At 46.8% G+C, this 21,056-nt stretch overlaps 1 protein-coding gene and 1 long non-coding RNA gene across 2 annotated transcripts in view; both read left to right on the top strand.

Annotated features, from left to right (window-relative positions):
- EPHB1 (EPH receptor B1) overlaps positions 1 to 21,056 on the top strand; it is a 462,131-nt gene that overhangs the window by 173,334 nt on the left and 267,741 nt on the right. The window lies entirely within an intron of this gene.
- LOC129644160 (uncharacterized) lies at positions 3,883 to 16,281 on the top strand. Its single transcript, XR_008710766.1, has 3 exons — positions 3,883 to 4,076; positions 15,670 to 15,767; positions 16,229 to 16,281. It is a non-coding gene; the product is annotated as an uncharacterized LOC129644160 (long non-coding RNA).

Raw genomic sequence — 21,056 nt, 5'->3', positions numbered from 1 at the left:
TCCTGGCAGTTCTGTTGTGGCTTAGAATGGAGTGGCCCATGCTTCATTGGGCCAGGGTCACTCTGAAGGCCTGGAAGTGACAGGGCGACCAGTTCGGAGAGCTGGAAGTCATGAGGAGAGGGGGTTACCTGGTAACTCGGCCTGTCTAGAGATGCAGTTTCTCCCAGCATATGGTGAACAAACTGATGACGCAGATGTGTCAAAGCTTTGACGTCAGTGCCTGGGCATTGAAAACATGGGGTAATTTTCTGATTTCTTGTGAATGTAAACAACTGAAAAGGAGAAGAGTGTATCAGCGTGATACATGTTGGTACTGACTAGTCAGGGAGGAAGAAAGGAAAAGGAAATAGAATCTGGAAAGCAAACACTATAACTAGCTCATTCTCTTCCACTGGTATCTGTTTAGGTAATGGCTACATGTGACAAAAGAGACCCCACTGGAATCTGCTGGGAAAATCCCCCAATTCTGGGACGAGATCTCGAAATGAATTTTTCTGGAGTCTGTATGGACTATCTCTAGTACATAATGTACTTCCCAAAGCTCAGTGCATATTGTCTTAACCCTGCCCAAGGACTCCTCTAGAAAATAAGGGCTTAAGTCCATATTCTATGCAGTTAGCCAGGCCACAAAGCCATTGAGAAAATGGCCACTGATGGGTAGTTGTCAAGAGCTGGAGACAGAGGACTTCCCTCATGGTCCGGTGGTTAAGAATTTGCCTTGCAATGCAGGGGAGGAGGTTTCTGTGAAGACACCACAAGGATCTGTCCAGGTAGAGTTCAGCTGAGATCTTGGCACATTGCAAGGGTTAAAAATGGGTTTGAGGTTATTAACAATTCATTATTAAATAAACCAGAGCATAATTTTCTATGTATGGGGCTGGTTCTCTTGAGGCATAGGAGAATTGTGGCAAGAATGTGATACATTTACAGAGATCCAGGAAATATTAGGAAGGCTTAGATAACATGATCTGAGTCAGGGGTACAGAAAGTATTTGAGCCTCTGAAGATGGTAGAAGCCGCCTATCTAGTCATCAGTGGATATAAGTTTGTCCAGTTTATCACTGAAAAATTAATTTTTTTAAATTATTTTTGCATTTTGAAGTAACTTTAAATTTTATTTAAAAAAATTATCATACAGAAAATTAAACTTATTTTGATGGACAGTTTTACGAACTTAACACAAGTGTAGATTTGTGCAACCATCATAAAAATTAGGAAACAGAAGAGCTCTCTTATGCTTTCCCTTTCTCTCCATTCCCTCCTCCCATCCGCCACCTCTGTTGATCCATGATCTGTTCATCACCATTATATTGCCTTTTAACACTGAATGATACACTGTGCCCACTTTTGAGACTGGCTTCACCATAATGCTGTGAGCATCATCAAAGTTGATTTGTGTCAGTAGTTTCTTCCTTTTTATTGCTAGTAACATTCCATTGTATGGATGCACCGTGTTTGTTCACCTGCTGGCAAACATTTGAATTGTTTCCAATTTTGAGTGATTATAAGTAGTTGCTATAAACATTCAGGCATGGATTTTTGTATATACGTCATTTCTGTAGGGTTAATACACAGGAGAGGGATTGCTTGGTCATATGGAAATTGTACGTTTAACTGATTTTTCAGAATGGTTGTACCATCTTGCATTACCACCAGCACTTGCCCTGAATCCTTGTCAGCTCTTGGTATTGTAAGTATCTTTATGTTAGTCATTCTAATTGGTATATGATATCTCATGGTGGTTTTAATTTGCATTCTCCAGCAAATAATGATGTTGCATATCTTTCATGGGCTTATTTGCCATCTGTTTATATTCTTTGGTGAAGTGTCTGTTCAACAATTTTGCCCACGCTTTAATTAGGCTGTTTCCTTACTATTGAGTTTTGAGATTTCTTTGCATATTTTGGATGCAAGTTGTTTTGTTGAACATGTGATTTGAAAACATTTTCCAGTTTGTAACTTGTGTCTTCTTTCTGTTAACCGTGTCTTTTACAAAGCATGGTTGTTAAGTTGCTCAGTCATGTCCGACAGTTTGCGACTCCATGGACTGCAGCATTCCGAAAGGCTTCTCTGTCCGTCACCATCTCCTGAGAGCTCGCTTGGAGCTTCAGCTTCAGCATCAGTCCTTCCAATAAATAGTCAGAATTGATTTCCTTTAGGATTGACTGATTTGATCTCCTTACAGTCCAAGGGACTCAACATTTTTTATTTTGATGAAATCCAATTTATCCATTAATTTTTTATGGAAGATTTTTACTTTTTAGAGAAATTTTAAGTTCAGAGCAAAATGGAGAGGCAAGTACATATATTATATATCTTTCCCTATACCTGCTGCTCCCACACATGTATAGCCTCCCTCATTATCAACATCCCCCCAGAGTAGCACATTTGTTGCAATTGATGAATCTACCCCAACACATCATAATCACTCAGTTTACATTAGAGTTCACTCTAAGGTTGTACATTCTGTGGGTTTGGACAAATGTATAATGATATGTCCATCATTATAGTACCATATAGGGTACTTTCACTGCCCTAAAAATCATCTGCGCTCTGCCTGTTCATCCCTTCCCACATCCATTACCTGGCAACCACTGATCATTTTACTGTCTCCATAATTTTGCCTTTTCCAGAATGTCCTACAGTTGTAATCATGCAGTGTGTAGCCTTTTCAAATTGCCTTCTTTCACTTGGTAATGTACATTTAGGGGTTCTCCATGTCCTTTTCACAGTTTGACAGCTCATTTCTTTTGAGAGCTGAATAATACTCCATTGTCTGGAGAATTTATCCATTTTTCCAATTTATCCAACCAATTATTTTTTCAGTTGTTCCAGGATAAGAATCATATTTTTGGTTTCATGTCCAATAACTCTTTGCCCAACCCCAGGTCATCCAGGTTTTCTCCGAATGTTATCTTCTAAAACTTTTATAGTTTTGTGTTTTATATTCAGGTCTGTGATCCATTTTGAGGTAGCATTTGTTGAAAGCATGAGGTTCAGAATGAAGGTCATTTTGTTATTATTGTGCCTGTGATATCTAGTTGTTCCAAGACCAGAGATGATTCCTTCTCCTCCAAGCCTTTAGTTGATTGTTACCTTCTCGGTGCCCCCTGCCCTGACCACCCTACTTACAGTGTAGACCACCCTTAACAGCTCTCCCGTCTACCCTACCTCACTTTATGTTTTCCATGGCACTTTTCATCCCTAGTGTAGTGTGTAACTTATGTGTGTATTGTCTGTGTCTTCACACTAGAATGTGCACTGCCTGAAGGCAGGGATATTTGAGGGTGTGTGGGGAGGGGTCTTCTTGTTAACTCAACGGGATGCATGAAGAGGCTGGGGTCCTCCAGGGCACAGGGCTGCAGAATGAGAAGGTGCAGGGGTGGCTAGTAGAAACTCCCAGGCCAGGTCAGATCAGAAGTGAGTTGTTGGATACAGGAAGCTTGGGGCTGGTGCACTGGCATGACCCAGAGGGATAGTATGGGGAGGGAGGTTGGAGGGAGGTTCAGGACGAGGAACACGTGTACACCCGTGGTGGATATATGGCAAAACCAATACAATATTGTAAAGTAAAAAAAAAAAAGAAAAAAAAAAAGAAGTGAGTTGTATAGAGCCCTGCCTCGCTGGTTCATCAGGCAAAACAGGTTTGTAAAACACTGCACCCCAGCTCTCCTCTTCCTCACCCGCCTACTGTATTATTTGAGACCAGTAAGAACTTAAGCAATTAAACAGTTTTCCTCTACATCTAAAGTATTTGTTCCTCGAAACTTAAGCTTTATCCCCCTTTCACCCTTAGGCCCCTTGAAAGAAAGAAAGTGCTCTAACTCCCTGGGAAAATCATCTTAAATTCTAATCAGCCCTGGGTGTTGGAAGCCTCTGAGATGAGGTGTTGTCAGGGCAGAGGACGTGCAGGGAGAGCTGTTTAGGAGGCAGTCAGCTATCATGCAGGTTTCCCCTGGCTGACAGTGCTTCCGCTTCAGCGATGAGGCTTAACTCATTGAGGGAGAGGCCCAGGGAATCCGAGAAAGTAGCGATACGAGGAGAGGATTTGGAGAGGCCAGAAGAAAAGAGGGCAGGTTAGATAAACTGCAGTGGGGGGCTTAGTAGATCCTGTCATTTGAAATGGGACTGTCTCCCCTGGGGTCCACTCTGGAAGTTCTGTATAGAAGGAGCTTGGGGCCACTTCATGGTTGGGTGGGTGGGGAAGGCCTGACGGGGCACTTGAAGGCTGCATTTGCGAAGCAAGCCCAGTGTTCTTTTTCTAATTACTATGTATTTCTTTTTGGCTGTGCTAGTTCTCCATTGCTGGGCTCGGGCTTTCTCTGGTCATGGTGCGCAGGGCACTCTCCAGTTGCAGTGGGCAAGCTTCTCATTGCGGTGGCTTCTCTTGTGGTGGAGCATGGGCTCAGTGGTTGTCACCCACGGGCCCCGTTGCCCCACAACATGTGGAATCTTCCTGGACCAGGGATCGAACCTGTGTCCCCTGCATTGGCAGCTAGATTTTTAACCACTGGACCACCAGGGAAGTCCCTGCTTCTCTTAAAGGGAATGTTAATTTAGGGTGTGGGTGCTGATGGGAACCAGATCTGGGTGCAGGAGGAGCTGGCCCTCTGCAGGAGAACTGGTTCCCTAGATACAACCCCACCTCCCACCCCAGGTGGAACCTGTCAGGGCCCGTGGATCATGACAGCAGCCGATGGTTCAGCAGGCCCTGCTCTCTGATGATCTCTAAACAGTTAAGGCTCCTGACCTGTTTGGAATCTGGTCACATACTATGTTTGTTCCCAGAAAAGCAAACCCACGTTGTTTCCTATTTCTGTCTCATTTCCACCACTGGATAGACCAAATTGGCTAATTTTGCTTTCTGATAAATTTGCTTCAGTTCAGTGGGAGGCGCTGCTGATTTTGAGTCATCAGACCTATGAGGATGGAGGAACCCAGCTTGTAATATTTCTTAAGTTATACTTTAATGAAGACACCTATTAACACTTGTAATAATTCACAGAAAGGAAGTCCAAGCAGATCTACTTGAAATGTCTTCCTTTGTCTTTTTTTTTCTTGAAGAAGTGTTACCAGCTTAAATGGAGGTCTTAATTACAGATCAGAAACAGAAGCTTGCAGTGTCTGAGAATTGCCTGAAGCCTGTTCCTTTGGCCACACCTGTCTCCAGTGGTTCCTCTGGGGGGAAGACCTGCCCAGGAAGAGCCCTCCCTCTTGGGTGCCCTTCCCTCCAGAGCATCCTTGCTGTGAGCCAGCGCGGGGTGCAGGGCTCCTTAGCTGTGCAGAGTGCTGGGGTCTTTTGGTCTTTCTCTGAGAATCTACGTATGATAATGTCACAACAGGGTTACAGATATTGTGGTATGATTTAAATGTTTGCGTGCACGTGTGCTAAATTGCTTCAGACGTGTCCAACTCTTTGCAACTCTGTGGACTGTAGCCCACCAGGCTTCTCTGTCCATGAGGATTCTCCAGGCAAGAATACTGGAGTGGGTTGCCATGCCCTCCTTCAGGGGATCTTCCCAACACAGGGATTGAACCCATGTCTCATGTCTCCTGCATTGGCAAGCAGCTTCTTTACTGCTAGCACCACTTGGGAAGCCTGATTTAAGTGTTTATCTTCAACAAATGCTTTTAACACAAAAACTGCAATACTTGATGTTATGCTACCAGAAGGTACTTGCAGGGTTTATGAGATGTGTACATGTGTAGCCCCTTAGAGGCAGGGTGGTTGGATAATGGGGTATGTTTGAAGTTGTAATGGACTCCTCATTTCAGTCCTGTGACTCTTCACTAAGTGTGAATTTGAGGTATTTCCTGAATGGGAGTGAGCCCAGGTGGCCCTCCTACCTTGCTGGCAACAGCCTGGCTTAGCCCCTAGGGCTGGGCAGCTCTGACTGAGGTTGGTCACCTGCCCACCCATGCCTCCCAGCTGGTCCTCGGCATCATCTCCATCCCTGTAGGTCTGAGTCCTCTTCTTGCTCTGTTTACAGTCCTGGTGGGTGCTCCATGGACAGAGTCATTTGGAGTCTGATTCAGAGGACAGGTGATTTGATGGCTGACTGAGCTGGGAGGTTGCTGACCCAGTCACTTTCCTTTCCTGGGTGTGGGGAATGAATCTTCCTGTAGGAGCCTTGCCTCATGGCACCCCCTGTGGGCTAGATGCTTGTGGGTACCTGTATGCCCTGACACCCAGGTCTGCAGCCTGGTCCAGGGGCAGCCACCCAAAGGGGCTACTTTTCTGGTTGTCCTGAGAAGCAGGGCCCCTTGCCTTTCCTGGGGCGCAGGGCAGGGGGACCTGATGGTGAAATGAAGGGCTGACCAAGGTCCAGGCCAGACCTGGCTCAGCTTGATGGGAATGCTCTCTTCTTCTTTATTCTGGGGAAGCCCACTGCAGGTCTGGGAAAAAGAGGTAAAGTTGAGAAGAAGCTCTCCTTGTCTGTATTCTGGTCTCCCAAAATGAATCAACTGAGCAGAACTAAAATGCACAGGAGTAATGGGGTGGGTTGGGGAAGGGGTAGTTAAGGAACCTAGGGAGAAGGTATTTGTGTCTCCTAGAGGAGACACTGCAAGGCCCAAGTAGGAGAGCATGTCCCATCTCTTCGGGGAAACGCTGAAATGTGTCTGACCTGGAAAAACAGAGACACGTGTCTGCAGGAGGGAGAATCCATAGACCAGCGGGAAGTTAGTGATGTGGTTGAGGGGACAGTCTTCAGAGAATGCTGTGGAGTGATTTAGAGCTGCCTCTGAATGGAGGGTGTGTCCCGTCCCCCTGCGTTTTTGTTGGAGACCCTGTCGGCTGCAGTGGCCTCTAACCAAACTCCACCCCAGTACTCCAGGCTCACCCCATCTCCAGATTCATCTTCCTAAATCTCAGACTTGCTCATTCATCCCTCTGCTCACAGACTCTTACACCTCCTCACTGCTCTAAGCACATGTCTCAGGCAGGCTTTCAAAAGTACACGTGTACCTGTCGTGGTCCAGGCCCAGGTTGGAAAAGAATTTCCAGACATGAGGCAGGATGAAAGGAGAGTAAAGTTTATTAGAGTAGGGGAGGGGAGGGACACTGCCATACCCTGGGCTGGCCTCCTGATAGCCAGGGAGAACTGACCTTGGACATGGGTCCTTGGTTTGTTTTTATAGCCAGAGGGCAAGGAGTGGGGTAGGGGTTTTGTGAGTTATTTGCTAATTGGATGAGGTACCTATCATATAGGCAGGAGGGTAAGGCAAATACCTCTTCCTTATATGGGATAGAAGGGAAGATAGGCCATACTGCTCAGGAGGGTCCCAAAATTCCTCAATAGTTACAAGATGGGGGGATGGGCAATAAGGGTCTTTTTTTTTTTTTTTTACTGTTGCTGTATTCTAAGACCCTTCTTGTTCACCTTGTTCTTTTGTACTTGGAGCACCACAATACCCATGACTACCACAGTCCCCAAAGCTTGGTTAAGAGTATAGACTCTGGGGCCACACTTTCTGGCTTTGAACTCTGTCACCAACACCTACTAGCTGTATGACCTTGGGTAGGTTACTTTGGTTACTTGGTTTTCTCGGCTGTAAAATGGGCATGAGCGTAACCTATTTCCTAGGGTGATTGGGAGGACTGAACGAATTAATGCTTGCAAAGCGCTCAGGGCACTGCTAGCTCTTAGAGAGTGGTCAGTACAAATGAATCATCGTTATTGTTTTCCAGCTCTCACAGGTAGCCTGCTGGTGCCCCTCCCCCTTCAAGGCCAGCAATCCACATTTCAAATCTCATCAACCCTCCAAGGCCTGCCTGAACATATGCCTCTTCTATAAACAGTTTTTGATTTCTTGCTCCCATTGCCAACTGGACATAATTGACTTTTCTGTCCACACCCGTCTCCCAGCATATTGCCCACAGTCCTCCTGCCCCCCAAGTGCCAGAGACAGACTGTAAGCCACTGAGGGGTCCCAAACCTGTTCCTTGGTCTTCCCCGTCTCCCTGTTTCTTGCAGGGGTCAGCTGTCAGTGCTTCTCCCCCGTGAGCAGCTTCAGTGCTGGCGCCTGCTTCTCTGCCTTCCTCGTTCTCCCCATGCTCCTCCTCTCCCAGCCTCACCTGGCTCCCTCTGTTCCTCTGTTTGTCCTCCCCTCTCACCACCTCGTTCTTCTTGATTCTCCTTGTTTCTCTGACCTCCCCCACCTCGGTCTTAATGAGAACTTTCACACGTCATATTGATTTGGAGTTTTAAAAAGCCAGCATTGATTTTTTCTGGGGGCACTTTTCATGATCTTATATTTACATGTAGGAACAAAGCTGTTTCAGAAGCCATTGACTTTGTTCTGTTGAGTTAGTAGTCGAAGTTGCAAACTCTTTTTTTTTTTTTTTAATTTTTATTTTGTATTGGGATTAGCCAATTAACAATGTGATAGTTTCAGGAGAACAACAAAGGGTCTCAGCCATACATATACATGTATGCATTCTCCCCCAAACTCCTCTCCCATCCAGGCTGCTACATAACATTGAGCAGAGCTCCCTATGCTATACAGTAGGTCCTTATTGGTTATCCATTTTAAATATAGCAGTGTGTACATGTCCGTCCCAAACTCCCTAACTATAGACAACTATAAGTTCATTCTCTTCCTGTTTTGTCAGTTCATTTGTATAATTTCTTTTTAGATTCCACATGTAATAAATGTCATACGATATTTCTCTTCTTTCTGACTTACTTCACTCAGTATTACAATCTCTAGGTCCATCCATGTTGCTGCAGAGGACATTATTTCTTTCTTTTTAATGGCTGAGTAATATCCCATTGTATATATGTACCACATCTTCTTTAGAGGTTGGAAACTCTTCTGGAAACTCAGAGAACTCGGGGACCTCAGATGCTACATCTCATGAGCTGGGATCAGGGTGACAGTCTGGGGGCAGAAAGCACTGGGCAGGAGAGGCCTTGCACCCTGACCCGGCCTTGAGGATAAGGGTAAAGAGCAGGTGTAGAGCTGGGTGAAGACCAAGCAGATGACTGTCAGCCACTGGGGTGGGGGCAGGCAGGGTGGAGGACCATGGTGGGATTCGCTGATGAGGCTCTTGCTGCCCTGGCATTAGACAGGTTGGTCTCATCTTTCCCCCACAAAGCACATAGTGATCCAGTGCCTGTGCTGAGGGCCCTGCCTGCCTCATCTCATCTAATCCTTCAGTAACCTTAGGGGGCAGGTCATGTTATTTACATTTTACTTTGTGGGTAAGATGACATTGCAGGAGTAAAGTTAGGGAAGGGCAGTAGGTTCAAATATATGATCTGTAAAGATGAGGTAATAGAAAGAGCTAAGTGGGCAGAGTGATGAGGGAAAAGGCAGAATCCTGCCTCCTGGAGGATGCCTGTGTTCACGTATGTGGGCTGCATGACATCTTTTTGGGAGTGACGTTGGATATATATAAATAAACTGGCAGAATCCGGAGAATAGATGAAGATAACAGATGAAGGGAAAATAAAGGCAGGGGTCTAAGATGATTTGTAGCTGAAAGTCCTGACACCCATAGTCAGAGGTGGGTCCTTCTACATGGACTGCTTGATGGTCACCAGTTCTTGCTCTGTTCCTCCCTACCACTCCCTGCATGGGTTCTGCAGCCATTAGTTGAAGGCTTCCCTGATGGCTCAGATGGTAAAGCATCTGCCTGCAATGTGGGAGACCCGGCTTCGATCCCTGGGTCGGGAATATCCTCTGGAGAAGGAAATAGCAACCCACTCCAGTACCCTTGCCTGGCAAATTCCATGGACAGAGGAGCATGGTATGCTATAGTCCATGGGGTTGCAAAGAGTTGGACACGACTGAGTGACCTCACTCACTCACTACCCACATGAGTTCAGAGCTCTGTGGAAGCAGCCTGGAGAGCAGTAGCCTAACCACAGCTCATCTGACCAAGGCTCCTGGGCAGGGGCAGGGAGGAGGGGTCAAGGACATGCTGGATCCATGCAGCAGCCCCTCTGGGCACTGCAGCCTGCAGCCCCTGGCAGTTCATCACCGTGCTCAGTAAAAGCAATGGGGGGCAAGAGCAACTTTTACAATAGTTGAAAAGAGATCAAACCATCCTGAAATGACACAGAACCCTTGGCCTGTTTACCAACTTCTAGATATCATCTAGACTTAATTGTGGAACAGTTTTGCCCTTTTTCTCTCCCTGGTTAACTTCTTGCCAGTTTGGGGATTTCAGCTTAGGGGTCACTTTATTCAGAAGCCATGCCAGCTCTTCCTGCGTGCCTATGGCCCAGGCATACTTTTGTAATGCCACATGCAGTTCCCTAAATCTGCACCCTGCGGTGCCAGTGCTTCTGGGGAAAGAAAGGTCAGGGCTTGTCCTTCATCACTTAGGCACTCTGTAGCTAACGCCCTAAGAAAGACAATAATCCTACTGAACAAAACCAGTAGCTAAGATAAATCTCTGTCTCCCTGTGGGTGAAGGCTTTGTAGCCTTGAACCCTGGGGCCCTGCCTTCTTCTTGGAAATGTAAGGTCTCTGGAAGGCATTCACTTCTTGTTGAGACCCAACTTGTCAAAATTAAAAATCTGAAGCTTCCTTATGACCGTTTTAAGATAGGCAGCCATGTCTTTGAGGCTGCCTGCATTCCCACCTTTATGGCTCAATGGAGGGGAGGAGCCAAGGTACTTGGAGCTGCTAAACGGCCACAGCTTATACTAAAGGAAGCATGTGTGCAGACTTTCAGCCCATGCTGCATGTCACAGAGGGGTCTGCGGTATGAGAGCCTCAGAAAATCCCCAGTTCCTGGCCAGAAGAGGGGCGGGAGCTGCAGGAAAATCATTCCGGGAACAGTGGATGCCCTGTCCTGCATCCCATTCATTGTCCTTCTGTGGCCCACACCATGCTGATGCCCCCCAAAACCTATGCTTTCCCTTCAGGAAAGATAGCAAGTCTCAAAAATTTTCCCTCAGGGACCAGGGTACCCTCTGGTCCCTCTCCTTCCCACGTTCCTCACTTCAGTTTCTCACCATCACCCTGAGGATGTTCAGTCTTCCTGAAGTTGTGTCGTGTTAGTTGTTCAGTCGTGTCTGACTCTTTGTGACCGCATGGACTGTAGCCTGCCAGGCTCCTCTGTCCATGGAATTCTCCAGGCAAGAATACTGGAGTGGGTTGCCATTTCCTTCTCCATCCTGAAGTTAGGAGTTCCCAATTTGCTCCTGCGGTGAGAGGTGGCAGTTTGAGTGGGGGATGCTTCCCACTAGGGTCATCCTTTGTGACTCTCTCTGCTCACCCTCACCCGTCCCAACCTTGACTTGACCTTCCCAGCTGCTTCCTCTCCCATCCCTACCATGGGTGGGATGAGTTTTCCACTCTCCCAAGATGCCGCCTGGGTCATCCACAGAAGGTGAAAGGGTGGAGGCATGAGCCCAGTGAACATGGGAAATACTGAGGGTAGAAACAGAGCCTCCAGCCTCCCCGAGCCAGGCTGGAGGGATGACTCCACTTGTGGAGGAAGAAATCAAAGGAGACTTTCCCATGTCTTCTCCATCCTCCATTTTTCTTCCCACAGTGTCTAGGCCAGTGTGGAGGATCTGTGACTGTGATGGATACTGAAGGAGCCTGGCATCTCTGCCATGCTTACACATCAGCCTGTGGCTGGCTTAGCCCCCTCTGAGGGTCCAGGGGGCTGCTTCCAGAACATCAAAATTGGAGGTCCAAACTTTTCCCTCCTCCCACAGAATCTTCCATCTCCCCAAGCCATTGAGTTGCCAAGTTCTGTCCCTTCTACTACTCAAGATCTCTGGAACCTTCCCTTTCTTTCCTTTGCCCCTATTCTACTGCAGCTGGGCCCTCCCTGGTCACCCTGGCTCTGGTCCTCACCCCTCAGTGCATCTTCCACACAACTGCCCCAGGGGTCTTCCTAAAAAATAAAGCTGGTCTTGACCACTTATGCAAAACTCTTTATGTCCCTTCATGACTTCTGATGGATAAAATCTTATGCAACCCATCCTCCATGGCACCAGGGCATTTAGTAATCTGGTCCCTGATTTATCTCCAGACCTGTCTCCTGTGGCCCCACCTCAAGCTTCTGGCCAAGAGGTTCCCAGAATTGAATCTTGTCTTCAATGTAGCTTACACATTCTTTCCTCTTCCTGGAGTTGCCTTCCCTCTCTATTTTACTGGTACAGCTCAAGTCTGCTCATGTGGCTCCTCCATACAAAGCCTCCCCTGTCTCCTCCACAAAAGCTTGTCAGCAATTCTTGCTTCTGTGTCTCCAGTCCTTTGTAAGCATCAACTCTGGTCGCATCCATCACATGGTACTATCTCTCTCCCAGTCCTCTCATGACATGGTGACCTCCCTGCAGGCAGGATAGCCTCCAAGTCACTTCTGTGGCTCCTCACTGGGCCCAGTGTAGTTATTACAAGGACTCATTGCACATGTGCTGAATAAATGAATGAAATAATGTATGAGAGCTTCACAGCAATGTGCCGGCTGGTGGATGCTGCTGCCACCCAGCTTCAAAGAAGTAAGATAGAACAGCTTTCTTGGGGTTCCTCCCCCAACATGCTGTCCCCATTGAGGGCAGGACTGAGGGCCTTGGTCCTGGGATCTGGAAGCTAGGAAGACATTCAGGATTTTTGGCCCCACGATATAGCTTGTCAAAGCCCCTAAGGAAACAAAATCAAGATGTCGGAGAATTTTTCCTTAGGGAAATAAATATTCTCAACTTATATTTAGAATGGTACAGTGTCTTCTGCATTATGATTTGACTGACAGAAGAAGTGTGTTTAAGGTATTTTTAACCTAGAATCTTAAGAAGAAATCTAGTGATTAGATCTTTGGAAGCTATTGTGTAATTTTAAAACTTTAGTAAAGGAGTATGTTTAAAGAAAGAAAGAAAGAAAAAAAATCCAACCAGATTGATGTGTTTCAGTTCTCTCTGTAACTTCTATAAAAGACATCCATTGTCTTCAGAAAGGGGGAACTGGCAGTGCGTGTGTGTGTGTGTGTGTGTGTGTGTGTGTGTGTGTGTGTGTAACTCACACCAGTCTCTGTACATGGCTTAAAATTATTCTCTTCACCTCAAGAAAACATTTCAGAAAGGGCCTTTTTCACTCTGTTGACAGCAGCAGGGTGTGCTTGTGAGGAGATTATTACTCTGAACATTATTCCCATTTTGTAGAAGGAAAAATGCAAAGGAGAGTATTTGAATGACCAGCACAAGACTATTTTGTCAATGCATGGTTATAGGCGGTGTTTGAGCCCAAACCCTGTTTCTCGAAATCATATATTTTTTCATGGCTATTTGGATGTCTGAATGCCAGAGTTATTTGGGTTGTCCCTACACAGCACTGCTGGAAACTTAACGGGTAGAACTGTGTTTTATTTACCTCTTGCTGCATAACAAACCACTTCAATGGTTGGATAAACCAGTAACTGCTGTAATCATGCTCTCAGATTCTCTGGATCAGGAATTTAGACAGGGCTGGGTTGCCTCTGTTCCACTGTGGCTGGGGCCTCAGCTGGGAGACCTGAATAGCTGAGAGATGGAATCTTCTAGAGGCTTCTTCACTCACACGTCTGGCACCTGGGCTGGGATGACTAAAAGGCAGAACTCAGCTGAGAGTTCTGGAACTGGACTGCACCCTTACAGATGTCCTCTCCATGTGGCTGGGGGTTCCTCATAGCATGGTGGCCTCAGGGCAATTTGAATTTTTTATGAGGTTGTTCAAGGTTCTTCTCGTGGAAATCTCTAGTCTTTCCCATCATATTGTTTTCCTCTATTTCTTCACATTTGGGCTTCCCTGGTGGTTCAGACAGTAAAGAATCTGCCTGCAATGCAGGAGACCTGGGTTTGATCCTTGGGTCGGGAAGATCCCCTGGTATGGAATGGCAACCCACTCCAGTATTCTTGCCTGGAGAATCCCGTGGACAGAGGAGCCTGGGAGACAGGAGACTGGGCTACAGTCCATGGGGTCACAAAGAGCTGGACACGACTGAGCAACTTTCACTTCTTTCATTGCATTGTTCACTTAAGATGGCTTTCTTATCTCCCCTTGCTATGCATTCAGTTGGATATATCTTTCCCTTTCTCCCTTGCCTTTTGCTTCTCTTTTCTCAGCTATTTGTAAGACCCCCTTAGACAACCACTTTGCCTTCTTGCATTTCTTTCTCTTTGGGATGGTTTTGGTCACTGCCTCCTGTACAGTGTTGTGAATCTCTATCTATAGTTCTTCAGGCACTCTGTCTACCAGATCTAATCCCTTGAATTCTTAGAGTATTATTTCCATGTTCTTAGAGTATTTTTGTGAAGAAGGTAGAGGTTCCTTGGCTTTTAGGACCTACTTTCAGGAGTCATGCATCATCACTTCTGTGCCACCCTGATGGTCAAAGGAATCATAAGCCCACCCAGATTCAAGGCAAGGATATGTAGATCCCAGTAAATGGGGAGGGTGTTAGGAATTCATAGTCATGTTTTTAAAACCACACAGGCCTTTTCTCTTCTGGCTTGATCTGGGCTCAATGTTATCTAGATGAAAGGAGAGGAAGAAGTTCACCTCTGGAGACACTTGCTAGCAGTGGACTCTGGTGATACCTTTGATTTCGTCCATTCCCATGAGAAGAAGACAGGGTTTCTAGACTGTCCCACCTGGTCCTCTTGGGCTGGACCAGGCCAGAGAAGAAGTGGCACTTGCCACACTCTGCTTGGGTAAACTCTCAGCGCATGTCAGGTGGATCACCAAGCATCCTGCTAGGCCAGGGCTTAAGGATTATGTGGTTTGAGATTTCTCTGTCTGCTGCTCCTAAGCCATGACCGACCATGTATCTCCTTGAAGGGAAGATATTTCATCTGGTATAATCTTTAGGGGTGAAGGGAATGAGAACCCCTCTGAGACAGGAGTAAAGAGTTGGCTTCCTGGAAATTCAAAGTACTTTATCCGTGAGCTCCAAAGGTTCCCCTACTCAAGGCTGGAGCAAGGAGATATGCACAGAACTGGCAGAACATGGAACTTTGCAGGGTCATCTGTGTTGTGCCAAGACACCTCTGACACATTAGAGTCTCCCAGGACACATGTTGACCAGCTGCTTCATTCCTGGCAGTCATAGGTGGCCCCCAGTGAGCTTTCGTACCTCGTTTCCCACATGGTGGTTCTCTCACCAGCACTCCAGCCACTCTAGACTTTGTCATTAAATTTTCATGAGTGGTTATGCCTGTTCCAGTCAGCAAGAGACTTGGTTATATTGCAATAACAAATACCCTCCAAGTCTTAGTGGCTTAAAACAACACTTGTTTATTCCCCCTTCATAGTTTGTGTTCATCATAGGTTGACAAGGGTTGTGTTTCATGCCATTGAAAGTCAGCTGTGAGAGGGAAGGGGGACTTTGGTGGGTCTTACATTGATAGTTATGCCCTGACTTAGAAGAGACACACATTGCTTCCATTTACAACTCTGTGGCCAGAAGCACTGGAGAAGGAAATGGCAACCCACTCCAGTGTTCTTGCCTGGAGAATCCCAGGGATGGGGAAGCCTGGTGGGCTGCCGTCTCTGGGGTCGCACAGAGTTGGACATGACTGAAGCAACTTAGCAGCAGCAGCAGGCCAGAAGCACAATCCCACCATGTCCCTGGGACACAGAGAGCTGGGAAAAATGGCAAATTGCCTTAACCGCACATGAATACCACAATGGTCTCTGAAAATCCGTATCTTTGCCCTTTCTTCACAGTGTCCTTTCCCTCTTCACATTTTCACTGATGCATGCATGCCTGCAAGCAACCATCCATCTGCTCATCTAATGTGTAGTGAGCACCTGTCCTGTGCCAGGTATGGCTCCAGGTGCTAAGCATATGGAGATGAAAAGGTTCCCTGGAGAAGTACCTAATCTTACAAGATTGTTCAAAATCTATGCAACTTTTTCAGACTGTAGCCAGACTTTCCACAAAGATATCAAGTATTAATGGATCTTTCCTCAAAAATATGTCTTCAATGGTTAAGCATAATAATAACCATTTTTTCACTAATATTGAGCCCTTGCAGTAAGCCAGACACTTTGCTCAGAGTTCAGTTTAACTCTCACTACAATTTTGAGTGATTGGCTAGTTGATGCCCATTTACAAATGAGTAAATTCAGCCTCTGAGGGGTTAAATCAGTTGTCCAAAATCCCACAGCTACCTAGTGGCAGAGTTGAGGTTTAAATTTGGGCCAAGTCCAAGTTCTTACTCTTCAACAGCTACATTATACTTATTTTTTACACTCATGAATTTTTTTTTTCTCTCTGAATCAGAGACCTGAAAACAACAAGAATTATTTTCTGCAGTTGTACCATGAACACTTGGAAGGCAAGGATCATTTCCAGCGATTTCTGATCATTCAAATTCTTTTTGATGAATGGATGAAGGAGGGAGGAAAAGAGGGAGGGAAAGAAGAATGGAAGGAAGAAAAGGGAGGAAAGGAACAAAGGAGGGGGATGAGGGGGGTGTTGATGCTCTTGACATAGAGTGAAAGCCTTGACTGAAGTGGTGGGACGTGGTGCGGAAGGCAGGTGAGGGCGCTGACCCGGTAGGAAGGTGCCCTGTAAGTCAACGGTGCTGCTCTTATAACCTGCTCATCGCTGATCTTCAGCTCTGTCCATCGGTCTCCCAGTTCCGTGCCTGGTGTGTCTCATCACCGCTGAAGAGGTTCTCCAGTCTACCACGTCTGAATGGTCTACAATTAAATGCACAGATGTATTCCTCCTCACTCGGCTGCTGGAAAGGAAATATTTTGAAAAATATGACAGCTCAGTATCATAACTTGGAGAAACTGGAGGAAGGGAGAAAGGGCTACAAAGGAGGCATTAAACAGAATTTTTAAAGGTCACTCTCCGATTTTGTGTGTTACTTTCCAAAGCAGTATTTTGAGATTTAAAAAAATATATAACAATTATGGCTCGCCTCCATCCTCTGCAGTTAAATTATGGTTTACATTGGGATCAACAACAGTCCGTGAGGCCTGAAAGCATCCTCCTTTCTGCAGCCTGACCACGTGTGCTAGGTCCAATTTGTTTTCCACGATCGCTCAGGCTTTATCAGAAGAACAATCTGCAGTCCTAGGCTGCTCTTGTCTGGTGCCGGAGCCTGAGACTGTGTCCTATATATCAATACACGGCTTCGGTTAACCTAGATTTTTCTAGTGGAGCTTGTTGACATTTAATAAAAAGGCTTCCCCCCTTAGTGTCTTTCAGGCTCCAACCTCAAGGGTCAAATTGCTTTCTCCTGTGTTTAGTTCTTCTTGTGTGTGCACCTCTGTGTATGTGGGTGTGCCCTTGTATCGGTGTGTGCACCCCTATGTATACTCTGTGTGCGTGTGTGTGCGTGCACCCGTGTGTGACCATGCGTGTACTAGTGACTACTGTGTTGGAAGCTTGTGGCCCGGAGCTGATGTGTAAGTGCCTAATTGCGTTTGCTCTTTAGCAATTAACCACTTGCAGGTGCAACTAGTTGTGAGCACAGTTCTCTGTGTGTGACTAATTGCAGGTGTCAAGTACTCGCCTCTTGAGTTCCCTTCATGGCTCAGTGCTCAATCTCCCCACCATCTGGGTTTGGGCACCTCCTCTGGCCAGAGCATATCCTCAGGAGAGGGGCCCAGGGAGAAGAGGGAAAGCTGCTTCAGAGCAAGAAGGGGAAGGGAGATGAAGGGCAGAGCTCCTGAAACCTCTCCAGGGAGTCAGAAGCTTAGTGGGTGCTGCCGTGTGGCAGAACCCCGCATCCAGGGCCTGGCATCTCCCGGCCTGTGAAGGGCTTTGGTTTTCTGCATGCAGAGAGTGACCCTCTCTCCTGGACCCGTTGTCCAAGCAGTGACCCAAACCCTCAAGGACAGAAGTGGCTGGTGGAAGTCTGGACGATTGTTCTGGCAGCTGGGGCCCCTCCGCAGTGTCGCCCCGCCCCTGTGTGACAGCTACACCCTTGGCCTCAGCAAGTCACCCGTAAAGTGGGGGTGACCCCCTCCCTCACCCTCCTGGTGGGCCCAGGGTGTCCTGAGGGTTAAGCTACTGTGACTTCAGTTGTGGTCTTGCCTTTTCTGTGCCCTGCAAGGGAGCAGGTGACTCTTGGGTGGCCATGGGCAGTTTCTTACCTGTAATGTGTTCATAATAAAAATCTCCAAGTGGGTCAAGGGCTGAAGAAGCAGGAACTCTTGGTCCTGAGCTCTGTGGCCTGCGTCCTGGCCTCTGTCTCAACGCTCATTGAAAGTGAGGGCCTGAGAACAGCCCGAGATGACCCTTCTCGGGGCGTGGGTAGTCCTCCCGGTGGGGGTTCTTCCTTTTACTGCTCCCCCCACCCTACTGAGGCGCAGCTACCTCGTAGACAGTGGTCCTGACAGTGGCCTTCAGAGAGCCCCCCTCCACAGCCCAGGCCTGGGTGGGATGCGGCTTCAGGGAGTGGAGACAGAGCTCCCGGGAAGAAGCCCCAGTGAGAACAGGAGCCGTCTGGGGCAGCGCCACACGACAAGCAGGCAGCAAGGTGCAGTACTAGCTCTCCAAGAGGCCTCTCTGGAAGGTTGAGGGGCAGGGGGCGCGGATTAGCTGCTTCCAAGCAGTGGAGAGAGAAGAGCCCTCACCCTGGGAGCTCTAGAGAGTTCAAAGCGTCGAGCCCAAGGGTCTGCATGGAGCCCTTCTTGCTATGTTAAACGTCTCACCACAGATCCAGGCATGCATTCCTGGGGTGAGGGGGCCCACAGAGTTGTGGGGCGGAAGCCTCAGAAAGGGACAGCGTAGTGTCCTGAGGGGTTGATGTGCTGCTGCTGCTTAGTCGCTCGGTCATGTCCAACTCTTTGTGACCCCCTGGACTGCAGCCTCCCAGGCTCCTCTGTCCATGGGATTCTCCAGGCAAGAATACTGGACTGGGTTGCCGTGCCCTCCTCCAGGGGATCTTCCCAACCAAGGGATCAAACCTGGGTCTCCGGCATTGCAGGCAGACTTCTTACCGCTGAGCCACCAGGGAAACCCTGTTGATGTGCTACCATAGGTCGGAGTGGAGCATGTGAGGGTGGGGCCCGAGGCTGGAGGAGAGAGAGAGCAGTGCGGAGCGGGAGCAGTCATGTCGTAGTCCACTTTGTGGCCAGGCTCTTGAGTGGCCGCAGTGAAAGGCGTGGGGTCTCGAACACGACCTCATGGAGACCTCATGGAGTTTGCGATTCCCAGCCGAGGTCACTCCACAGGGAAGCTGGATTGCAGGACCACCACCCTGGCATCACATTTTCAATTGAGTCTTTTTTATTGCATGATTAAACCTGGCTTCCCAGTCCTGATCCTTGGGTTCTGACTGTGGGCCACTTTCAGTAACTACCCCACAGGACTTAGCTTGACCCTGGGATCCTCCTGCCCCTTGGAGGGTTTCATTGTTATGCCCTTGGAGGGGTTCAATGACTATCTTTACCACTTGCTCCTTGTGCCTCAGATTTCTTCTTTATAAAATGAGATGATATTTAAAAATTTTTTATTTTATTTTAGAGCATAGTTAACAATGTTGTATTATTTTCAGGTGTCCAGCAAAGTCAATTATACATGTACATGCATCTATTCTTTTTCAAATTCTTTTCCCATTTAGGCCGTTACAGAGTATTGAGCATAGTTTCCTGTGCTGTGTAATGAATCTTTGCTGGTAACCTATTTTAAATATAATGTGTATATATTAATCCCAGTCTCCTAATTTATCCCTCCCCCCACACCTTTCCCCTTTGGTGACCATAAATTTGCTTTCTGTCTGTGAGTCTGTTTCTGTTGTGTAAATAAGTTCATATTTTTCAGATTCCACATTTACATGATATTATAGGATAGTTGTCTTTCTCTGTCTGACTTGCTTCACTTAGGATGGTAATCTCTAGGTCTGTCCATATTGCTGCAGATGACATTATTTCATTCTTAAGAATGGAATAATATTAGAGCCTATTTGTTAGGAATGTAGGGAGGATTAAATGAGATGAGTGAAGTGTTCATCATGTTAGGTAGAAAAGAGCACACCTTCATTAAATATTAGTACTCAAGTTACTCACGTTATTATTGTTGTTCTTACTTTTACTTTACGAAGGCTACTTTCTTCCCAGAACACCTGCCCCTCACCCAGGATGGCTTAGTCTGTGTTACCTGTTGGCTTTGTTTGGCAGGACCCCATAACTCTGAGACCAGGGTGGTTCAAGCCTGAATCATTGGCTTGATCCTGACAGCCAGTGGCCATGGGCTGCTGGGCAGTGACTGGTCAGAAGTTAAGCTGCACTCCAGCCAGCAGAAAGTGTGCTCGCCAAGATCATGACCCTTGGACAGGGGGTTCACTTGTAGCAATTCAGGAGTGAGGCACAAATAAAAACATCTGACTTTCCATCATTTCTTTAGATTATAAATTGAGGCTTAACACATCAGGTCACAATATGATCATTCAGCTGCCAACTCCTTAGCTTCATCCCACTTTTCTGGGGAGTGACTGTTTTCCAGATAATTAAAGAATGTGAGTGCTGGGAGAATCCCTCATGATTATTCCATGGAACCATCTTTTTCATTTGAGAAAAGTAGTGACAATATTCAGTGAATTTAGCCAGAGTTCATTCAGGGTACTTTATTTCTTGCATGGTTCTTTTTAAACTCATTCCTGTCGGATGCAGTGCAGCTTAAATGAGCTTTCTTAATTGCCAATCCTCACAAATAAGCATGTGCATTTATAAACATCTGTGTGTGTGGCAGTTAGCATCCTGGCTAACCTGTGGCTGGTTCCAGATGGTAGGTAGCCTGAGGGACCAGCTGAAGTTCAGCATCGGCCAGGGCACTTGGAAGCCAAGTGGGGTCATAATCCAACTTACTCATCTGAAAAGTAGGGCCTGGGACAGAGAACTCTGATTTTTCAGTTCACATTGGACCACAGTCCAGCCCATGAGTTGATCCAGACTTTTGGACCAAAAAAGCTCTCCAAAATACAGGTAATTAATATAAAATCCCTATTAATGATATTACACACACCACTGCTTGAACAAAAACAAGAGAACTGCTTTCCATCACAGGCGCATAATTTCTTAAAGGGAGGTCCGTTTAACACCAAAAAAAGAACAACTTCTCTTCAACTTGTGTGTCATCACTGTCTGGGAAC

The sequence above is a fragment of the Bubalus kerabau genome, chromosome 2, assembly GCF_029407905.1.
Source record: "Bubalus kerabau isolate K-KA32 ecotype Philippines breed swamp buffalo chromosome 2, PCC_UOA_SB_1v2, whole genome shotgun sequence".
In the NCBI taxonomy this organism is placed as follows: Eukaryota; Metazoa; Chordata; class Mammalia; order Artiodactyla; family Bovidae; genus Bubalus; species Bubalus kerabau.
This window is presented reverse-complemented; position numbering and strand designations above follow the sequence as displayed.